A 20,951-nucleotide genomic window follows, 5' to 3' on the forward strand; every position below is an offset into this window, starting at 1 on the left:
TGAGCATCCATCCTGGGAGAAGCTTTTGGTTATAATCCACTTTAATGAGATAAAGGGAATGAAGGCCAGGAGGTACTCTCAGTCCCTGCTTCAGCTTATAGAACAGCCCCCTTTGAAATTAAGGCTCACATCACCCCTATTAACATTTTAGAACCTGCTTAAGACAGGACATTTCCCTACCAACATCTGAGAATTAGTGACGTGTTGCTGTTTTTTCATTCCAATTTCACCATCGTGTTCTATTTTTATCTTGTATTTTGGTTTATTACTTATTTCTATTACCGTTATATTGTTTAAAAATTTGATTTTCATGATGTTCATTGCATGTTTTATTGGATGGCTGTAAACCACCAGGAGTTTTTTTTTGATGTGACAGAATGCAAACAGAATAGATAAAAGACAAATATATCTGCACATTAAGTTAAATGAAATTAATATGAGCGAGGCTTTGGGCACTGCAGTGAAAGCTGGGGGGGGGGCAGAATTGCAAGTTGTGTGACCTTTTTGTAAACAGACAGCACTGAAGGTCATGTTACATGTGTGTGTGATGTATTATCAGCATCCTGACTCCATAAGAAAAAAGAGAACAGCCTCTATAATCACCTCCTATTTTTAAAAAAACAAAATTTAGTTTAACTCCATGGGTTTTTCTAAAACAACAAAAAAAGTATCTTAACATATCATCTTCAAAATACAGGTAGTCCTCGTTTAGTGACTACAATTGGGATCAGCAACTCAGTCATGAAGCAAAGCGGTCGCTAAGTGAAACATCACGATTTTACGATCTGACTTCAGCTTTCTTTTGAAGATCGTAAATGGAAGGACTGATTGCAAAGTTACTTTTTCATCACCGTCATAACTGCAAACAGTCGCTTAACAAGGCAGTCACTAAACAAGGACTACCTGTAAAATACACCCCAACCTCAATGCATGCAAAAAGGATGACATCTGTTTGTGGGTAACAAATGGAACCACACAGAACATAAAACATTTTAAATGACCCTCCCTTAAAGGTAGTGCATTGCTTTGACTGGAGCAAACAAGGTATTATAATGAGAAGACCATTCATTTTCAGACATTTCAAAAATCACTTGTCCTGAATACCAGTTGAGTATTTTTCAACTACTTTTCATTAAGAAATCCCAACAGGAAGCACACATTATTCCTCCCAAATCCCCAACATGCCTCATCCCCCAAAACATATTTAATCATGCTTATAAATATCAGCAGTAATCTTCAGTAAATGCACAATATGTTTCTATTATGCCTGGAAGCTCCCAAAGTTTTGCCAGATTCCTAGGAAAACGGCCCGTGATCCTGGCAAGAATAAGGGGGAAAAAACAGCCGTTCCCGCCTCAGCCCTTCCCAAAAAATCCAACTCAGATCACTTACGAAACAAAAGGGTCATGTTTAACGTTAGCAAAACATCAGGAACAACTAAAAAAACAAGGCAGCTCTTTCCCCCCCCCCCTTTTCCTTGAAAAGTGGGCCTTTAATTTGGACAGAAACCTAAACACTGATTGTGTTTTCTAAAATAATCAACAAGCAAACAAATTGCTAGAACAGAGCTGGGTCACCAAAAATTCCACAGACAGCTGGAAATTTAACTAGCATCCAGGTGCAAACCTGACAACTTTATTAGCATCAAGACATCCTACCAACTTTTCTCCTTAATCATGGCTCTATAGATTAGGTGGCATCATGGTGTTAGGAAGATGGTGAACGCTAACATTTACTCTGAAGCTACCAGCAAAAGGCACGGTGATCCTTTCTCTTCCATTGTGAAGCCAGAGCATGGCACTGCTTTTTGATTTCTAGGATTTTCTTGTTCGAGTCCAAAACAAGTCTTATGATTAAATTATTCCTGACATTTACTTGCTCAAGACTCACAGGCCGGGTTTGTATAATGTGTTAGACCAGGCTAAAATGGAGTTGGGGAGTTTACAGTCCAGCATGTTCAACAAAGCTCAACCCTTATCCTAGTGTGTTGTGTGAATTGGACCACATTAACTCATAATACAGCTTATTTGTTTGGACACTGAATGTTCTGTGAACACAGCAAACTGATGTTTTTGTTCATCTTGCTCTGGCTTTTAGTGTGTGGGTGAGCCCAACCTTTGAACCATCTTAAATAATCACATTTTTATTTGGTTTGCATCTGTATCTAAGTGCAGTGCCTGACCTATTTTTCCCTACAATGCTGTGAGGGATGTTGGGCTAAGAGGAAAAACCTACAATATTTTCTCAACATGCCTAAAGATGGGGATGTTTGCCTCCTCTTCTGTTTACCTCACTAAATATGGTTTGCAAAAGATCACCTCATTTTTCCACATTCTTTCTGTTGGGGAGGGAAGAAAAAAACTTGAGATAACCTCAACTTAATCCCAGTCCACCTCTGGAAGCTTCAGGAGTGATACAAAAGAGTGATCCTACATATCTCTACAGAACAAATATACTTACGTTTTCAGAACAAATACACATTATTTAAGCGCACACTTTTTTTTTATGCAGCCAGAAGCTTCCTCCCCTCCCCCACTCCCATATTTTGGAGACTGAAGACCAATTCACTTATTCTAATATTTGTAACCCATAAGTAAGAAGAGGGGTGGGGGCAACTTAAAGCATCTCCAACTAAAGCATCTGTTTAAAAAAAAAAGAAAGAAAAATGGAATTATTGTAACAAATCTGAAAAGATTTCAGCAGCAAAACACCCCAGCCTCATTAGAACATTCATTCTAAGCATGGCTAGATGGGTTGGTTGGATCCATCTCTATGGGGAGTAGGTTCTACAGCAGGGCTTTTGCAGGAGGGGCAAACACAATCAAGATGGCAACAGTGACTGCATGATTGAGGGCCTGCCCCCTTTTGGGGGGCAGGGGTATTCATCACATATGCTACACATGTAAAAAAAGGGAGGAGGCTTTGACCATGCAGTCCCAGCTGCCATCCTGACTTCTCTGATCGCCCTGAAGACATTCCTGCTCCACAGGGGAAGTGCCACCATGCTACCAAAATGACAGCCAGCACAGGGATCAAAAGCATGGCCTCCTACCACGGTTCTCCAAATCTACTTTGGCAGGAGAGCAAAATGGCACACTGAGCTCGTTTTGCTTAGGGACACCATTTCTTCTATTAGGAAAAGGGGAAGGAGAAGCAGAAGGAGGAGGAGGAGGAGGAGGTGGAGGAGGGAAAGGAGGAGGAGGAGGAAGGGAAGGGAAGGGAAGGGAAGGGAAGGGAAGGGAAGGGAAGGGAAGGGAAGGGAAGGGAAGGGGAAGGGGAGGGGGAGGGGAGGGGAGGGGAGGAGGAGGAAGGGAAGGGAAGGGAAGGGAAGGGAAGGGAAGGGAAGGGAAGGGAAGGGAAGGGAAGGGGAAGGAGGAGGAGGGGAAGGGGAAGGGGAAGGGGAAGGAGAAGCAGGAGGAGGAGGAAGAGGAGGAGGAGGAGGAGGAAGGGGAAGGGGAAGGGGAAGGAGGAGGAGGGGAAGGGGAGGAGGAGGGGAAGGGGAAGGGGAAGGGGAAGGGGAAGGGGAAGGGGAAGGAGAAGCAGGAGGAGGAGGAGGAGGAGGAGGAGGGAAAGGAGGAGGAAGAGGAGGAAGGGAAGGGAAGGGGAATGGAAGGGGAAGGAGAAGGAGAAGGAGAAGCAGAAGCAGAAGGAGAAGCAGGAGGAGGAGGAGGAAGAGGAAGAGGAAGGGGAAGAGGAGGAGGAAGGGGAAGGGGAATGGGAAGGAGGAGGAGGAGGAGGAGAAAGGAAAGGTGGAGGAGGAGGAGGAGGAGGGGAAGGGGAAGGGGAAGGGGAAGGGAAGGGAAGGGAAGGGAAGGGGAAGGGGAAGGGGAAGGGGAAAGGGAAAGGGAAGGAGGAGGAGGGGAAGGGGAAGCAGGAGGAGGAGGAAGAGGAGGAGGAAGGGGAAGGGGAAGGAGGAGGAGGGGAAGGGGGAGGAGGAGGGGAAGGGGAAGGGGAAGGGGAAGGGGAAGGAGAAGGAGAAGCAGGAGGAGGAGGAGGAGGAGGAGGAGGGAAAGGAGGAGGAGGAGGAGGAAGGGAAGGGGAATGGAAGGGGAAGGGGAAGGGGAAGGAGAAGGAGAAGGAGAAGGAGAAGGAGAAGGAGAAGGAGAAGGAGAAGGAGAAGGAGAAGCAGGAGGAGGAGGAGGAAGAGGAAGAGGAAGGGGAAGGGGAAGGGGAAGGGGAAGGGGAAGGGGAAGAGGAGGAGGAGGAGGAAGGGGAAGGGGAAGGGGAATGGGAAGGAGGAGGAGGAGGAGGAGAAAGGAAAGGTGGAGGAGGAGGAGGAGGGGAAGGGGAAGGGGAAGGGGAAGGAGAGGGGGAGGGGGAAGGAGAAGCAGAAGCAGGAGGAGAAGCAGGAGGAGGAGGAGGAAGAGGAAGAGGAAGAGGAGGAGGAAGGGGAAGGGGAAGGGGAAGGGGAAGAAGGAGGAGGAGGAGGAGGAGGAGAAAGGAAAGGTGGTGGAGGAGGAGGAGGAGGAGGAAGGGAAGGGGAAGGAGGAGCAGCAGCAGCAGCAGCAAGAGTGGAGGAAGAAGAGGAAGAAGAGGAAGAGGAGGAGGTAATGCTTGATGGTGATAAGGTATACGGTTGTGCAGTGCTTCAGATTTGAAAGCAAAAAGCTACTTTGGAGCACGGGAGCTAGCACAGAACTCCTTCCTCCTTAGAGCAGCCATGCCTTCCCTAGTATTGCTTAGCTGGCTTCTGCAACCCTCCCAAAGGACTTCTTGGTTGAGGAGTTTCAGGGAGGGGATACACGAGCACACCCACAGGCTCCAAAGAACCTCTTCGCCTTCGAATCCAAAGCACTGCAGAGCCCTAATAAATTATATAAATTATTAACGTTTTGGGAATTGCAAGCTACTCTGAACATGGATTTAGTTATCATGTGTGTCATCATCCATATAACTAAAGAAGAGTGGTTATTTCTCACTGCCTGGTCCAAATCAATTATTATTATTCCTTTTCTGTCTTTCTTTCCAGTTGTTCATGGCAACATTGCAAAAACAAATACTAAACAAAAAATTCCCTTTCTTTTGCTTTCCGCCCTTCTGGATTACATCTGACCGCAGTGCAACTCTGCAAAACGAAAGGAACAGACTTTGCTGCCTGGTGCTTAAACTCAGGCAACCACTGGACAGTTAATTGCTCACCACCGAAGGATTCCAGAATAATCAATCTTCGTCTATATTAGCCTGAAAATACCAGCGTTTCACGTGTGCACAAATTAATGCATTAGAGCTCATCTCCCATTCTGTGAAGCACAACCACAGCTCATAAATCAAAAACACCTAAACGTTATTGGTCCTTGTAACCAGATGGTAGAGCTTTCTTGGAACGTGCGGTGGTATTATTACCGTGAGAACGTGACACCAGGCTTCCTTCCTGACATTGAGAAATACCTTTTATCCCAGATCATAGAAAAAAGAAGGGGGGGGGGGGATAAAGGCAACGGTGGTGTCAAGAGCAGCCAAGTCTTCTTTAATTATTATTGTTGCATTTATTCTACTAATGCTTTTGGGACAGTTCAGAGTTTAAAACAATAGCTTATCTTTTAAATAAATACAACAAGGACAGGGTAGAAAGCTAATTGGTCCCAGCATTGCAAAATTCTGGTACAGTCATTCAGAGAGCAGAACTATGAACAAGTCCCCATAGTTTTCTTGACAAGAGTACAAAAAAGATTCACCATCACCCTCCCCCAGATGCTTTTGCCTAGAGTACAGGTAGTCCTTGCTTAACAACCATTTGAAATTACGACGGCGCTAAAAAGCTACTTATGACTGGTCCTTGCACTTACAACCATCGCAATGCCCCCACAGTTACGTGATCGATCCGGGAGCTTGGCAACCACCTTGCACTTACAACGGTTGAAGCGTCCCATGGTCACGTGGTTGCTATTTGTGACCTTCCCAGCCAGCTTCTGGCAAGCAAAAATCAATGGGGAACCACATGATTCACTTAATGACCACGTGATTTGCTTAACAAGCAGTGATTCGCTTAATGACCATTATAAAAAATGCTGCAAAATTGGGTGCAGTCATGTGATGCCTCACTTAACGACTGCCCTGCTTAACAACAAATTTGCCAGTCCCTATTGTGATCATTAAGCAGGGACTATCTATATAGCACTGTCAGCCCCGCTAGGTTGACCAGACCAAGAAATCAACTCCCCAGGGAGGCTAAAACTAATTTTATTGAGTGCAGCTTAATAACAGAATCATGCATGTCTGATTGTGCTGGACTTCCTACCATTCCTTATACTCCGGTGAATCAGGGAAGTGAAACGTCTGAGCCGCTTCCAAATGTTATATAGTTGCTTTTGACTTAAAAAATGCTTTAGCCCCTTTTGCCTAGACAACAGCACCTGCATATCTCCACAAAGGTCATCTTCCATACTCTCCACTTGCACTGAGCTTTACCTGCAGACTCTCATCCAAACACCAAATAGGTCTGATCCAGCTTAGCTTTTTTCAAAGTCAGTTGGCCCTACTGGACCATGGAACAGAACAGTTTACTGCTGTCTCATTTCTCCTGTAGAAGTAACCAAGCAAAGTGACCACCCAGGAATGACTTTAAGGAAGAGCTATTTTTTTCTTAAAATATTTCCCAATACCCCATTTGCTACAATATATTAACTACAAATACAAAGTGTCTATATGATAGCTTTTTCTTACAATCTACTTAACCTGATCACTGAATTAACCTGTTTTGCGGGGGGTTGCATAATGTAATCAACGATTAATTTTTGAAGCCTAGATTCACCCAACAGACTTCACCACAGAAAAACTAAACATGGTTAAAACTCATTGTTTAACAAGTTTCATGTATGCAGCCACTGATCTGGTTGAAGACTGTTTACAGACAACATGTATGTTCTGTATCTCCCACGTTTGCCAAATATTTCATCCTTGGAAATCTTACAGGTAGATCAACCAGGAGATTAAAAATGAATATGCATAGGAAGGAATCAGGGTCTAACATCAGCAGTTTTCTATGAAGGACACTGCAGGCATTGATCCTGTTCAGAACCTCTCTTCTGATTTCTACAATGGGCATGTGAATGCCAAAAGTCAAGCAGATGGTTCAAGATGTTGACACCATTCAAATGTGCAACTACCTTCCAGTTTAAGACCATATTTATCCTGGTGAATTCCTGAATGAAAGCCAGAAATGTCCTGTTGACCAGGACATTTTGTCAGATTTGTGAACATCGACCATGATTGGCAGTTCTTAAAATATCTCAGTATATCATCAAGCTTAATTTTATGTGTTCATTAAATGTTACCCCCTTTTTCCAATGCTGATTGCCTCAGGGAGGGAAGCAAATGAATCTTATACCCATCTTAGCCTCAGCAAAGTAAGGGTTACCTACATTGGTCCTCCTTCTACGGATTCCATGTTCCTCTCATACTCTCAACCTAAAAAAATTGCATAAATTCTTCTTTTCATTTTGCTGCCTTTGAGCTTTTCAGCCACACTTACATCCTGCTTCCCTTGCCTTACCCAGTGATAGATACTTATTGCCTGATGTCTATGAGAGGTCTTATGGTTTCTTTCAAGTCAAGTGAAACTCCTAGTGACTTGATGGTCACATCCATATAATTTTCGCAGCAATCACATGACGTTATTTCCCCTTCGCTTCTTCCAGGATGTTTTTAAACTAATCTAGCCTGCAGCCCTGTGATCTCACTGCGGTCTTTCATCCAACTACTTACCAGTCCTGACTTTAGTTTCCAAACCTAAACAAGGCCGACCAAGTGATGTCACTTGCTGAGTGCTGACTCAAAAAAACAGACTGCTGCTTCCCAGTACAGGTAAGTTCCCAGTTTAAGAACAAGTTCCATTCCCAAGGTCTGTCCTTAAGCTGAATTTGTACGTAAGTCAGAACTGTATTATTGTATAATACTGTATAAGTAGTATTGTGTAACGAACTTGAACCATTGTGTATTTAACTCAAATCATTGTGTATTTAACTTGAATTTTGCTACAATAGACTCTGTCCTTAACTATGGGTCAGCCTTAAACCAGGTGTTTTTAACCAGGGACTACATGTAGTCTTCTTCTGCTCTTTTCCCATATTTGCAAGATTTGGTATCAAAGAGAGGCTCCCTGAACTAATAAAAAGCATGTTCTGTGCCCAGGATTTCATTGCAAAGCAAAAGCATGTTGACACAAATGTTTCTGACATTTCCCCCTTCTCCCTGTCACATATGTAGACCTGGCAGTCAATGTCAACATTCATTAAGACTTTGAATTTACTACAACACATTTGTGAGTAATCTTGGAATGAAGAAATGCATCCCTGTCAGTTTCTCATTTTCCCAAACATTCTGATCCCTTTGGTGCCATATCAATTTGAGAATTAGCATTTAAAAAAACAAAAAACTGCTCACCCTTAAACATGACCATATTTTCACACTCATCCTCTCTAATACACACTTTTTTCCCTAATAATTTTCCTAAAGGGGATGCATTTTTAGTTATTTTCACGAATAAATATGTATATATTCCTTTCTTGACTTCAGATCTCAAAAAAAGTCAGCAACTTCATGTAAGTACACGAAACCTTACGGGGGAAAATAAACAGAGTAAAAACAATAATGTCTTGACCCAAGGAAGTTCCTTTCAAACTTCAGGAATAGAGCTGGGGAAAGAAAAAAAGGTTAAGGAAACAGCAGTAATGTACATGCAGACAAATGCAGATCGATCTGCATTTTTACTTTTAAAAATATGATGTGGGAAATGTAGGTCATATATTGATGGCTTCAAATGCTAAAACTGGGCTTGGGTAAAGAAAAACGCTTAACATCTTTTAAATACAGAACCAACACTTTTGCTCTGGTTCATTTCAGAGTTTCGTTCTAACAAATGGGATTGCCTGTAGTATAGTAGAAAATGTCATCCTGGAGAAAATCTATCTATGTGGCTGCACAGAGGCGACACTGACTTGATGGCACATGATCAATCTATCATAGAAAATGGCTAGCATAAAGGCAAGAATTTAGGAAAGGAGGAAAAGGAAAAGAAAAACCACAACAGGAATTTCCTCAACGTTTCTAAATATGAAGGCCCTGTTTCTAGCTATGGTGATTTGTAAAAACTATAGCAGAGTCTTACTGTGGAACATTATTTCTGCAGACCTATAATATTTTTAGGTTTAGATTTAAGAACTATAATATGTAACAGAAAAGAATGTAATCTTGTAGGCTTTTTTGTTTAAGGGTTATATTATATCACTGCTTTTTCTGGGTATGGAGAAGAAAGCTTAGAGGGGTTCTTTTCCAAATTTGCTTTCCAAAAACAGGCAGTCCTCAGGTTACGATGGCAGTTGGGACTGGGATTGCTGTCACTAAATGATGCGGTTGTAAGTGTGATGTCACGTGATCTCATCAGTTAGCAACAACAATCCCAGCAGTCCCAGTTGCCATTGTAACCCCAAGACATGTGGGTCGTTAAGCAGGAAGTGGTGAGAATCCCAGGTAAGGAACGTGAGGTTGCTGCGGAGGATGCCGAGGGGAGGTGGGGAAGGGAGGCCCTGTGCAGGCTGCATGAGAGTTGGGAGAAGCCAGGGAGGGGGGTGCTGCAGTGCACATGTAGGAAGACTGGGGGAACTTACCAGAGTGACTTGCAACCTTTCCTGCCGGCTTCCCCATCGACTTTGCTTGTGGGAAGCTGGCAGGGAAGGTCGCAAATGGTGACCACAGGACTGTGGGATGCTGTGACAGCCAGAACTTTGAGGACTGGTGGTAAATAGCATTCATTCAATGCCACCACAACTTCGAACGGTTGCTGAATGAGTAGTTGATAAGCAAGGACTACCTGTATACTTAGACGATAGTTCCCCAAATTTCCCCCAAATAAGCCATGCTAGAGGGGGAATTTGCAGAGTTGCATTTTACACCTCTGAGGGTGCCACATTGGGAAAGATTGTACTGAAATCCAGCATAAATTACCCAGATCTAAGGAGAACCTCTACCGTTCCCATTCCATGGTAGCACCTCAACCTCAAGTCATGGACCCCCTCCTCCCCGCCTCCTATTCATCTGCTAAGTGCAACATGGACACCCGCAGCAGACCAACACAGTGGTAAGATGAGGACTGGATAGGCATTATTAAACCTTGGAGAGAGAAAAAAAAAATGTGGTTTAATGTGCACAGCTGTAGCAGACAAAGCAGTTGTAGCAGACAAAGCAGCCTGTGAAGAGTAGACTCATTCTTGGCCAGCATTCAAAGTTGTTTCAAGAATGCTATCTGCTTATCCTAGGCCAACAGCCCCTGATTCACACCAGGTGAATCACGGAGGTGGAGTGCACCTGGCACGACACTGAGCACATTCCTGCGCATAAGCTTGATATGTCAGCTAAGTTGCTTCTCCCCCACATATCTGGCAAGCAAGCACCACTCCGCAGAACAGGATTGGCATATGCTTCTCATCATTTGGGAACGGCTTTGCATGAAGAAAAATACGTGTATCAGATGGGGTGGGGCGGGTGGTCAGGGGAATACTATAGGAGGCTATAATATTCAAGCATTTTTCATGAAGAACAGGAGAAGGCAAGGCAGTGTTAAGCCACAGGCACTCACCAAGACATCTAATTAGGTACCAGGTGATAACTTGAACATTGAAATAAGCAACTAACCTAGAAGATCCTATTACTCCACTCAAAGAAATCTCTGTTTGCAAAGCTGGTTTTTCATTGAGTTTCCCAACACTCCCTAAATTATGGACCAGCACTATTATTTTTAGAATGTCTCTATGACCACCATTTTCTCCAGAAAAACAACGACGACTAATAAAAAGGGTCTGACAGAACGCACACATCCATCTTACGGCATCCTTGAGGAAGTTACACAATTATTCTCCTAATATGAAAAAGTGTTGCAGGGAGAGGCCCAATGAGATTCGTCAACAATTATTTTTCTGCATGGTATCAGAATTGCTCCATAGTCTAAGCTTCAAGATGGGATTCCACCATCCTAATGAAATGTTTATCAGTGACTATACTTCAAGGGGCAGGTACCAGAAATAAAATACAGATGATCATAAAACTCTTCCCATTAATAGGGCTGGAATCCAATAGCTGCTATTTCATCAGGTCATCAGTTGAGTAACCTTACATGACCTCTGAATTCGAGACGTTCTTCTCTTCCACAATTAGCAAACTTCCTGACAGCGAGGTAGGGAGCATTTAAGTTGTTGCACAACCTTCATCATAAAACACAGAGATTTACACTCTGTTGCTCTTGCTTCTCTTCCCATTCCTCCCACCCCTTTATATCATATCTCCAGATACAGTTCACTCGCACTCCTTCCCCTTTCAAGGGCTTGCAAAATAAATAATTAAAAAAGGTCCCGTTTAAGAAAAGGGAGAGATGAAAACTCTGCTGTGTTTTGTTTGTGCGTGCCAAACTTCTCTTGGCTGTCCTAAGCTTGCATGTAAGGCAGGAGGGGGAAAAACACCATTGTAGGAAAGGAAAATGGAAAGGACACACACTGTAATATTACTAGGAATAGTCTGATTTGCAAAACAACATCGTAATCCTAGAAGCATTTTAATTGCATTTGTTAGTTTTGCATTGAGAACTGCTCAAGCTGATGATACATGAGCTGTTATTCTGACATGCGGCCAGTTGTCTATACTGCAATATTTCTAAGACCCAGAGATTAGTCTTTTGGAACAACATGGGAAAAATATGACAACCTGAATGTTCGAGGGGGAGGTCTAAGCTAACCTCAAGTTGTTTCATAACAAGGCTCTAGCGCCGAATGTGTGAACCCAGCCACCTTTGGTTTATAATTAAAAAAAGAGAGATAAACTATGCAAGCTGTGGTCTATGCAGTCTAGGTTCTAATAATATGAGATTGTCATGGATCAAGATGGGAAGAATGAGTTTGATTTGCCCACAAATCCTAGCTAATAGGGGGGAAAAGATAGCTTAGCACACATGTGAACCCAGTCAGTTGTAGCTTAATCAAAATAAAATGTAATTAAATAAATTCAGCTTAGAGTGATATCTAAGTCTCTCATTGTACACTGATGAATTGAACTCAGTCTCAAACCATACATTTAGGCATTATGGACAATTACATTATCTAGCAGGCTGTATTAGTGAAGTTTGGCCTCCATACACAGCCACTTCTCTCTCAGCATGGCACAGTGGACGACAAAAGTTCTGAAATACTCTGAGCTACAACACTGAAAATACTAGCTTCAGAAAAAGCCAGGATCTTGAGCCACGGTTTAAACCTGATGATTGCAATGCAGGTGGAATGCAAAAAGATGCTGTGCAAAAAAAACAGTGAAAAGCTTTTGAGGTCAATGGCAATGCATTCGAAAAAAGCGAAATGGGCAGTTGCACGTTCATGACAATCTGACCCTCCGTCATGAGGAAAAGGCCAAGATCCAAGTGGAATGATGGTAAGAAAGCTAGGAGCTGAATTCTGACCAGAGTCCAGAAGTTGGGAAACAGAAGCCACTTGATGAAGGCCTCCTTCATGAAGAAAAGGCCAAGATCCAAGTGGAATGATGGTAAGAAAGCTAGGAGCTGAATTCTGACCAGAGTCCAGAAGTTGGGAAACAGAAGCCACTTGATGAAGGCCTCCTTCATGAAGAAAAGGCCAAGATCCAAGTGGAATGATGGTAAGAAAGCTAGGAGCTGAATTCTGACCAGAGTCCAGAAGTTGGGAAACAGAAGCCACTTGATCTTTCTCAGCCCTTCCTCTTCCTTTAAAAAGAGGCCACGCAAGTTAGCTTGGGAATAGAAACAGAACTTGTATCTTCTTTCCCTAGAAACAATGACCACATGGCCACATATTGCTCATGCTCCGATGACTGTATTAAAGCTGAGAAGTCCTAAGTTTAAACACCAGATGAGTGAAGCAGAGCAAAGGCTGTCCCTAGTTTCAAAAATAGGGGAAAAAAATAAGACAAAGAGAACTACAGACAATTCTCAGTCGATATCAGGGGATCATAAGACAAGTGATTAATAATCACCTCAAAAACAATAAACTAATTACTGGAATTCAGCATGATAATTAGTCACTGGTCTGAGATGGGCAGCTATATAAATTGAATAAATAAATAAAGAACTTGGTCAAAACTAACCTAAACTCATTTTTTTTTTAAATCAGATAACTTCCTTAGTAAATTGTAGGAACGCTACTAACATAATATATCTTGACTTCAGCCAGGTATTTATTTAATAAATTATCCCACACATTTTATTATCAGGCCCCCGACAGCATTCATCTATGGTATGTCATGAAACTGAAATACAGTATTTTATTCATTTATTTATTCCTCACATTTATACCTGTGATCAATTCAGGGTACCCCAGAATTTGGTCCCTGGCACTCTGAAACAAAGAGAATGTTGATCGCTTGTATTTTTATGCCACTCCAGTCGATCATCTGAGCAGGTTATAAATTCCCCAATAGAGTAATCAGGATAAAAACAAGGTAATTTAAACTTAGAAAAATAAATAAATAAACCATGAATAATGTTCCTTATTGGCCTTCCAGAACAGTAAGGATGTGGTCAGCTTTATTTCTGGGGACAAGCTGTTCCTTTAATGCAGTAGGGAGAATGCTTACCAAATTTAGAGAAGACACAAAGCTGGGTGGGGAAATTAATAGTCTAGAAGAGAGAAACAAAATTCCAATTGAATTTAATGGGTTAAAGAAATGAGCTGAAAATAACAGAATGATGTTTAGTAGCAAGAAATACAAACTTCTTCCCTTAGGAAGAAGAGAGCAAATGACCAAGCGTAGGATGCATATCCATGCAGCTATATGCCATATTTTTCATTGGTCAGAGCCCCTGCTGAGTAGAATACCTAAAATTATTAGGTGGGTCTTACATATTACCTGGCCACCAGGGGGCAGCATGTGACTAATTCCATCCTTACTGGGACTCATCAAACATATACAGCCATTATAGTTAGTACTAGGTCTTACCAAATTCAACCCGTCTATCAGGATTCAAAGAAATGGCCACTTAGAATCATCAGGTGGCAGGAACCTGGGCCTTATGAAGAAAGACTGACAGAACTGAGCTTGAGAAAAGGCAAAAAATGTTGGGATGTGATTGATCTCCTTAAACACCTAAAGATGTGTAACACATCCAAGAACAATGGCCTCAAGTTGAGGGAAGAGAGATTTTATTTGAATATTAGGGAAAACAAGATCCTACCAAATGTTATATTATGGGGTCTCTTTCTTTAAGAAGAATCTGAACAGTCACCTACCATGGATTTGGATTCCTGCCTGAGCAAGGACTTGGAGAGGGTGGTCAATGGCCCCATCCAAATAGAGATGAAGGGGGAGATGACAAGGGGAGGTTGTCCCCTACTCCCAAAATCTACATGGCATTTATTTCTTTGCTACATGCCATGAAGTTGGTGTTGACTGTTAATGACCATGTAGATAGATTTCCTCTAGGAAGAACTGTCCCTAACCTGGTCCTTCAGGTCTTCTAATGGCGCACCCATCACCACTGCTGGTCATTCTCTTCTTCTCTTTCCTTTCCCAGCATTACGGACATCTCAAAGGAGCTGGGTCTTTGCACCACAGGTCCAAAATATCGTAATTTGAGCCAGGACATTTGTGCCTCCAGTGAAAACTCTAGATCGATTTGTACTATGATCAATTTGAAAATCACATAGACATGGCATATGTTCACACAAAAGAAACAAAATCAGCTCTTCCAATTTTCACAGAGTATAATGAAGAACATTAACGCTGGAGTCCCAGTATTTTATTTAAAAAACATGTGTCCCTTTCTATAACAATGGTATGATTATCTGAACCTGCTCATTCTTCTTTGGATCCACAATGTTATTATTTTGTTTAATAGGGCAAGTAGAAAGAGACTTTTATTTTCCCCTTCTTGCCATTTTTCAGTTCACAAACTGCTCTCACATAACCAATTCCACATCTTCAGAAAGAGATACAAAGAGTCTGAATGTTCCCAACCTCAGGTTAAAAAAAAAAAAGAAAGAAAGAAGCAACATTTTAGGTGATTATTTGAACTGAAAAATGACTGGATGGAAAGTATGAAAGTACCTTGTGCAACACAAGCTTAGTCTCTCCAAAATATTTTGGATTAAAAAAGATGAAGATGCAGAGGAAAGAACCACAGAACGTCCTGTAATATATAACTTGAGTTGGAGTTTAAATTCAAATACTATTTCTGTAAAGGAAGTATGTATGCATTTATATGTGCCAGACACAGACACAAGCACACACACAAATCTAAATCAATTTTAATGGATGGAATTTTTTAAGGAAAAAATATCATAAGAAATGAAACTCTATTGCCAATAATGATATCTAACATTAGTTATTAGTGATTGGATTATATAATTTTGGATGGCTCCATAGCTCATCATCAAGTTTTTCAACACAAAGTATTTTATGTTCCTGTGTGTGTATGTGTGTGAGTTCCTAACTACAGTGTGACCAACACAGACAGTTAGACTGTGCAGACAATTTGGCTGTGCTGCTCAGAACAGCTCACAAACCAACCCGATCAAATTCCATCATTTATCTTGAAAAAGAGGAAAGCATTATGTCTCCTGAATTTTCCCACTCAAATCTCAGGAATTTCTCCTGAGACAGACAGAAGCATTACTCTGTGGTTCCTGCTGGTTAAATTTTATGGTGTGTTGGAGAAGAGCCCCAGTGGATGGATCTGTGTTTGGTCCTAAAAAATGGAAAGGCTGTTCCACTTCTGTTTTGCAAGTTATTACAAATTCTTTCTGTATACATTTGCTAATCGTGGCATTTCTACGAAGAGCTTCATACTGTAACGTCTTCTTATGTCTACATCTATATTTGTTTACTGGATTCATCTTCTACGTCTTCTACAGAAGCGAAAGGTAGCATGCACAGCACCCCCTTTGCCCATTTTTCCTCACAACCACCACCCTGTAAGGTAGGTTGGGCTGAGGGAGAGTCACCAGCCCACAGTCCCCCAGGGAGCTTCTGTGGCTGAGGGGGGACTAGGACCTGGGTCTCCCTTGGGCCAGTCCAACACTTTCATCACAGCATCCCACTGTACGTCTCTACCTTTTCCAGCAACCTATTGAGATTTCCAACTTTCCGAGTTATTAGGAACAGATCAATTGGTTCATTGTGTTTTCTCCCGCCTTCCCATTTTATTAAATAAACTCACATTCTTTTCATCTCATTGGTCCATATTTGGGGACGTTTAGAACTGCTTCTAAACATGGCTTTTAACTACCTGAATAGTTGCTAGATCAGTTACTATGATATCAGTTACTACTCACTGATTTTTAGTCTAAATCCTTAACTGCTACGATGTCGAGCTGTAGCTTGTCTGCTGCAATGTCTTATGTGGGGCTACCCTTGAAGGCATTATGTCTTGGCCAAAAATCAAGCACTTTGTTAACTAAAGCCACATGAAAGCTCTATATGGTCAGAGAGAATAACTTCCAAAGCTTATCCAATAACTTAGAGAGAACCTGAGAGAGTGAAAGTGAGAGAAATAGAATTTGGGGTAACTGAACCCTATTTTGCACAAGTGATGTCAGAAGGCAGAGCAGATCAAGAAAGGAAGCAACTAAACTAACTAAACTATAAATGAACATTTACTGCAATGGCTTCATCCAGAGAGACAAGCATTCTGCTACCTGTGATTTATGTTAAAGAGGAAAAACATCCACGTTGCCATTAGAGCTTCAATGCTGCTGGAACCAAAGCTTGCAGCCCCCAAAGCATTTATTTATTTCTGTCACCCAACACTCTCCAAAAGAATTAGCCATTTAGCATTCCTTGGAGAAACTCTGTTGATTTAAAAACCAACGAGTGCCAACTTTTGAAACATACACATCTCCATTGGGATAGCAGTGTGATTTTTGGCTCAAATTAACTATGACCTAACAGTAACCTCCAAGTCATCATTTACATCATTTGCAGGAACTGGAGTGCTTCAGGCCTAGAACATGGATGAATATTAAACAGTTTTTAAAAGACATTGTAATGGTCTGTGGGAATGACCTTGGGAGACAGGAGGAAGATCTGCAGCCTAGACAACAATCCGATAAACGAAATTTGAGTCCGAAGGAAGAGGGGTAGGAAAAGCGTCTCAGAAGGGACCCTGCCTAGTTTTGGAGACTGTAAAAGTGAGGGATGGGAGGGATACTTTCAGATTTGCAAGATTGATGTCAGCCTTGCAAGGTAGTCCAGACAAGAAGCATACCCAGGAGTACTAGCTCTGTCTTTATTGTAAGGTTACATTAACAGAATCTTCTAAGTCTCTTACTTTTACTCTCCCCAAAACTAGGCAGGGTCCCTTCTAAGACACAGGTTTTGTTTATCAGACCATGGGCTACGTTGCGGTTCTTCCTCCTGTCTCCCAAGGTCATTCCCACATACCATTACTGTGGTGGAATGGTATGGCGAAGGCCGCACTCAGGGAGATAAGCATTTCCTTAGCCCCCAGAGTGAGCGTGGGAAGGTGAAGAGGATGAGACTGGTGCCACCCTAAGGGATTCACAGTGTTTGCTTGCTGGCTTGGGAAGTTTAGATTCAGTTTGGAGAGATTCTGTCTTGTAGGTGGAAGCTAATAAATGCAATAGAACTGTAACTGTACTGTCTCATGGAGTTCTTTGGGCTGAACCTGACATCAATCTCGCCAGACTCAATCTAAACTTCCCAAGCCAGCAAGCAAACACTGCAAATTCCTTAGAGTGGTGCCAGTCTCATCTTCTTCACCTTCCCATGCTCACTCTGGGGGCTAAGGAAATGCTTATCTCCCCGAGCGCGGCCTTCACCATACCATTCCATCACAATTACGGACACTGAAGACGTAACATTCATCTGAAGGTCTGGTTACATCTCTCTGCATCCTATATCAATGTATTATTTTGTACCCCTCTTTTCCTTTTGCCCACTGACGTTGGTGCCCCAGTAAACAGAACCTTGTGGGGGGGACCCCAAATACTTAGGATTCTATTTAACTTGATTGCTACCTCAAATGAAATAGGTTGAGCATCCTCGGCATTTCAAAAAATTGTACCATGGTTTGGATGGGCCCCAAAGCAATGGCTCTCCCTGTCTTGCTCCAAACCCCTGAAGGGGGAAGGCAGAATTATGGAACGCATTGAAGAGGAACACAGGATGGGGTTGATCTCTCAAGTTAAAACAATGACATTCCCACTGTACCTAAGAAGTTGCTAGTCTCTCTCTGAATGTGTAAAATATAATGTGATGCTAATGTGCTTCTGAAGGAAGGAGTGTTGGATCCAGAAAAGAAATGAAAAACGATCCATCCATTCCATTTGTCTACATAACAAAATAGCAACCTGATCCCACCCCCACCCCCTGTGAAGAGCTCTACTTTCTGTTTCTGATTTGCATATATAAACTCTAGATATATTGTTTGGGGACACACAAAATCCTTTTCCCATCCCACACATTGACCTTGAATAGCCTGGAAACATTTAAATCTCTTGGGAAATGTAAATCATCTTGCATGTGCATTTTCCATTTAAACCTTCGGCAAATGGACACACCCCTGTCCAATTCCATTGTGCCGCCATTCCCATAGGGCAGTGTTTCTCAACCTTGGGAATTTTAAGAGGTGTGGGCTTCAACTCCCAGAATTCCCTAGCCAGCATGGCTGGCTGGGGAATTCTAGGAGTTGTGGTCCATGCATCTTAAAGTTCCCAAGGTGCAGAAACACTGCCATAGGGAAACTGCTCACACAGCAGAAATGGATGTGAATTTGATCTAAAATTGTCTTGATGATATCACCCATGCCCCACTGCAATCCACATCTGAAATCCCACACAGACGATGTCATTGGACCTGAATTTCACCTGGGCATCCTATTAATTCTCTTTCTTATGTCACATTAGCCTGTGTAGGGGTACCATATCTTGTTCTATAATTTCTGGGCATCTTTTTGGTGATTAGTAAATTGTGCCTTTGAACAACAAAACTCTTTCATATTTACACCTTAATATTTAAGACAGATTTTTTTTTTTTTTGAACCGCCTCCAAACAAACTATAGTGAGCATTGGGAAAAATGGTTTCCATTCCTACTGAGGACGATGGTTTTCAGTATCTAAAATGAAAAAAGAAAACCCTTTGAGATGGCTTTGAACTAGGGATATAAAGAGTGCAGCCAGAAGCTAAATCTCTGCAATATATTGCAAAGACTGAAGCGTCAGGGGCCAAAACTGTAAGCCCTGTTTTGCATTCTGGCAGAGTTTGGGAGATGGGATTTAAGGCGCTAAAGATGGTTAAAGTGTCATTTCAGCACTTCACATTTCTAAAAGTCCTTCCCCAGATGGGATCCTTTAGAGCAGTGCTTCTCAGTCTTGGCAGCTTGAAGATGCGTGGACTTAAACTTCCAGAATTCCCCAGCCAGCCTTGCTTGAAGATGTGTGGACTTCAGTTTGAAGATGTTTCTCAACCTTGATAGTTTGAAAATGTGTGGACTTTAACCTCCAGAATTCCCCAGCCAGCAAGGCTGGCTGGGGAATTCTGGAAGTTGAAGTCCACATATCTTCAAGTTGCCAAGGTTGAGAAATACTGCTTTGGAAAGCAACACTTGGGGGAGGTGGGGGACAAGACTAGTGTGGCCCTTAAGCTGAAGGAAGTTTCACTTTAAGTATTAAAGTGAAGTATTACATTTAATGCAACCTACTGTACAAGGGAAAATTTCTTCAAGCTGAACTCAAGTCATGATGACCATGTGGACACTTTCACGTAGGTTAAGAAAACCTTTTGCTACTTTCTGTATGCTTTTTTGACTTCCACTCTGATATATTCTGGTTGTCTCCTATCCGAATATTAACCAGGTCCTACCCTGCTTTTTATTTTTTAAAGACCAGCCAAGATTACAGGGTGCTCGTACCTCTTATAGACAATGCCACCTAGAGTTGAGTGCCAATCAAAGACATAGATACATATCTATATTTCATACTCATGCAACCTAACCATTGAAATAGCAAATTGCAGATATTGATAGCATTATTAATAAATGCAAGAGGAAAAATGAATAGTAAGAAAATATTTGTGCAATTCTTGGTGTTAGGAATGAACAAGTGTTTATTATTGTTGTTCTTATTTTAAAATAGTGAAATATAAAGAAACACTTTCATCACAAAGAAAAAAATACTGATTATACAATGAAAAAACAAAAACAACATATACTATAGTGATCCAGATAAGCTAAACATGACAAAAAAGTAGCAGAAAACAGGTTAATATAACATTATTTCAATCCCCAAGCTGATTGTTAAATCTACATCATGTAGCAACATATTGCATCATCTTCTTATTTTTAAAACACAGAGACTTTTCAAAGATAGACATCAGACTCATATCCTGGATCCAATCCTTAAAATCAGAAGGGAAAGCTTCTTTCCAGTTACATAAAATTATCCTCTTTGCGCTTGATGGGATGACCCATTCCATATTTTAGGAATATAGTTCAACTTCCCATTTGAGATCCTAGAGAAAATCTATCTACGTAAGTCACTAGGAGTCAAAAACAGCTTGATGGCATATAATCAATCAACCAATCAATCAAAATCTCATTGAGATCCTTAACTATAATATTTCTTCCCAAAATTGCATTGACATATGTAGCAAGTTGAAACCAAAAGCAGGCTATAGCTGGACAAGACCAGGTAGAACTGAACAAATATGTCAGTGTGGCTTTTTCTACATTTCTACCTAGCCCATCTTGTTTATCAAGAATTGTGGAAACTTTGCAACAATTAATAGAAATAAACCAACAACAATCATCAACCACTTTCAGTTGCCAAATTCAGCTGGTGTATCTATTCCCCACCTGGAGAGCCCTCTGTTGTGTGCTTGAAAGACCAAGGAGTAAATTAGATAGAACATTGTTTAATCTCCATAATAGAATGGATGAGGGAGAAAAAGCTGAAATTAAATCCAGACAAGGTGCTGTTTATAAGGA

At 41.7% G+C, this 20,951-nt stretch overlaps 1 protein-coding gene across 18 annotated transcripts in view; it reads right to left on the minus strand.

The window, feature by feature from the left end:
* Nucleotides 1-20,951, minus strand: part of CELF2 (CUGBP Elav-like family member 2) — a 545,664-nt gene that overhangs the window by 514,083 nt on the left and 10,630 nt on the right. The window lies entirely within an intron of this gene.

The sequence above is a fragment of the Python bivittatus genome, unplaced genomic scaffold (genome assembly GCF_059951505.1).
Source record: "Python bivittatus isolate LINGU-HERP-01145 unplaced genomic scaffold, Pbiv_v1 ctg000330_np1212, whole genome shotgun sequence".
In the NCBI taxonomy this organism is placed as follows: domain Eukaryota; kingdom Metazoa; phylum Chordata; class Lepidosauria; order Squamata; family Pythonidae; genus Python; species Python bivittatus.